Source organism: Arachis duranensis, chromosome 6, assembly GCF_000817695.3.
Source record: "Arachis duranensis cultivar V14167 chromosome 6, aradu.V14167.gnm2.J7QH, whole genome shotgun sequence".
Taxonomy (NCBI): Eukaryota; Viridiplantae; Streptophyta; class Magnoliopsida; order Fabales; family Fabaceae; genus Arachis; species Arachis duranensis.
In genome coordinates, this window is record NC_029777.3 from 97,581,322 (window position 1) to 97,584,839 (window position 3,518).

Below are 3,518 nucleotides of genomic sequence, written 5' to 3' on the forward strand. Positions count from 1 at the left end.
TTAAAAATATTGTTTATAATTATTTCATTGTGAATAATTAATAAACAATATATTAATGTTTTTATGATTTTTTTATATATAAAAAAAAGTAATTAATTATGAATATACTTTCTTATCAAATATTTTACAAAGTTAATTGGAATCCTAATCTATAACATCTTTTTATGCATAGTTTCTAGAATTTATATACTAAATTAAATTTAAGAGGAGAAAGTAAATAATGCAAAATGATTGAAATATGAACCAATTTTTTTAAATAAGAAATTAACTAAATGAAAATGTAAATAAAATAAAAGCCTTAGCTTAAAAATCTCTGTAAAGTTTGTCAAACTAAAATTTGAATAAATTTAATTTTATAGAAGTGAGTTTGTGGTAATAATGATAATTTTATACAAAATATAGCTCCCCCTTGATGTATGCTTATTTTACCAAGAGAAGCACTAACCTGTAACATTTAAAATCAAGCTTCAAGTAACAATGTTATTTAGCAAATTTTATGATGCTAAATGCTTGATTTATGAGCAGTTTTAATTGATAATCAAAACTCATTTGATATCATAAACTGATTTACTGCTCAAACTTTTTATACAACAAAAAGCTATCCAAATATTTTTCAAACATTTCCTGTTTAGGATATCAGAGCAAAACAATATAATGGAAAATATTTTACACAGTTTAAAGGAACTGCCAAAAATAAATTTTCAATTCAACAAGTTTATCAATGATGAATCAACAGCCAGGCATCAAAATAAATCAATCATTATAAACCAAATGCCAAATAAACTAATCATGATAAACCAAAAATGCAGTTCAAGCAATAATGACCATAATGCAATAACAACATGCCTTCTTTGAACAAGGGTGATCATAAATTTTCAAAATTGAAAATTTCAACCCCTGTTCCCCTGTTTTCCAGCCCCTGTTTCGTTCCAATTTCAATTTTGGAACCTAAATTTCCTCCCCCTTTTGTCATCAAAGAGGCACCTGCACAAATCATGATTAACATAACAAAAAGTTCAAGATAAAATAGCAAAAGTGTATCAAAGTATCCTAGAGATTATCCTAAAGCAGTGAGTATCAAGTCATGCTTATACAAAAAGGATTGAGCCTAATGGAGCCAATATCAGAGTAAAAAACAGTCACTAATCATCAGAGAAGTTAATATCTTCTTCCTCAGCGTCTCCTCCACTCTCATCTCCCAAATCCTTATTAAGATGTTCCAGCATCAGGTTGACCCTTTCTTTGCAATTTTTCCAAGCTTTCTCACTCTCATAAGCTTGCTTGCGGGCTTCTTTATGAGATCGAAACATCATGTCTGCCATGTTTGAAAATTCTCCCAAAATCTGTTGAATGGATCTGATTGTTTTGGAAGATTCTGGCCTCCCTTCATGGTCACTATCCGATGCAGCAGTTTTTCGCCCTTTGGTTTCCTTAGTTGCTCCTCCACCTCGGATTGTAGACACATCGTTTTCTACCTTCTCATTTAACAAATCAACTTTAAAGTACTCAAAAATTCTAGTTAAAAACATACCATAAGGCAGATTAGCCTTTTCTGGTGCTTCTAACAGAATCCCACATGTGTCTAATCATAATATAACCAAAGGAGATAGGAGTAGAGGTAACCAAAGCAAACAATATGAGACAGTCAGAAAATGTTACTCGGTTGTGTGAGCCGCTTTGGGGAGTCAGAATATGAGTGATGATTCGGTGAAGCAGGGAATTGACTGGTCCAAGGGCTTTGTGGGTTGGAATGGTGCCATGCAATCCAGAAAGGTTCTTGCAAATGTGCTAGAGAACAGTATTGTGTGAAACACCAACTTGTGTGTCCCATTTCTCCACCATATATGCTCGCGGTCCTTCATCCTTGAAGCCTAGGGCCGCTCCAATGGTCTCAGCATCAAGGGCTATTTGAACCCTTTTGACATAGGAATGAAGGGTGCCGTCAATGAGTCGCATATTAGCATAGAATTCTCGAACAAGACCTGGGTAGACTGGTTTTTTGATGAGGAGCAAAGGCTTCCAGTTAAGGAGTTCAAACAGAGAGAGAATGTTGGTGCTCTTGAGATTTTCGAGGCTAACAAGATAGGTAGTGCACAAATGACGTTTCTCCATAACCTCTTTGTGAAACTCAAAAGAGGTGCAAGAGTTAAATCTGCTTGGATCAAAATGAGAGTGAGTCTTGCCATACTTGTCTCGGAATTCCAAGGATTCCAAGTTTGGAGGTTCAGTCGTGTCATTTAGTGCAAACCCCTGATTCTTCTTTGAGCTTTTTCTGGAGGTAGTCTTCTTCGGTGATGAGGGTGGAGGTGAAGGAGTAGGAGAAGTATGAGATTCTTGCACTTCTTCTTCAACTACGGGTTTCTTGTTCTTGCCTCGGCCTGAACTCTTGTGAGCAATCACCTTTTTTCTCATGGTGGTTGTTTGTTTGGACGGTGGTGAAAGAGAAGATGATGAGGTTAAATGAATGTGGATATGAGTGTGGGTTTGAGGCGTTGATGGTTTTTGAGAAAGATGAATTCTTTCACTCTTTCTTGGCGCGGTTTTCTTTTTCATAGTAATGGAGGAATGAAGTATGAAAGGGTGTGGTTGATAACCGAGTGGAGTGGGAGAGAAGCAAGGTGGGTGACGCATTAAATGTGGCTTGGAGAGAGAGAATGATGGAAATAATGATCATTAGTGGGCGGTTAATGACCATTATGGGGTGGTTATTACCCAAAAAGATGATTTCCCTTTTAACTTTTGAAATCTAAAACTGAAAAGTTGTTGCCTTAAATCAAGGGATTAGATGGAGAGAGGGATTTGATTTGACAATAACCACTTCCAAGAAGATATGGTGACACAAGGAAGAAGATTCTTATTTGCATAGAGAGATAACTAACAAAACTGTTATGGTGGGGTCATGAAATTTTGGTGGGGCCCATAAAATTTTGAATTCTGCGTTGCCTCCCCCTAGACCACAGCTCTTCCATTGCGCCATTTATTTTTATCTCGTCCAAACCTACGAGCAAAACAGAACAGAGTCACAAATTCACAGATTTTCAATGAAACTCAAATCAAACATTCCCAAACTTTTTCTCAATGTACAGAATCTGTCTTCACAGAGAGGTTTTGTAAAAATATCAGCAATTTGGTCTTCAGATTTTACAAATTGAATATCAATAGTACCCTTTTGCACATGTTCCCTAATAAAATGATATTTTCTCTCAATGTGCTTAGTTCTTGAGTGCAGAACAGGATTTTTTGAAATGTTTATAGCACTCATATTATCACAAAATAAGGGTATACTATTGATTTTTAATTTGTAATCTTCCAATTGTGTTTTTAACCAAATTAATTGTGAACAACAAGCAGATGCGGAAACATATTCGGCTTCAGCAGTGGATAGAGCCACTGTGGCTTGTTTCTTGCTTGACCACATGTTGAGTGAGCTTCCAAGGAAGCAACACATGCCGGAGGTGCTCCTCCTATCCACTCGATCACCCGCATAATCTGCATCACAAAAACCTACTGCACAAAAG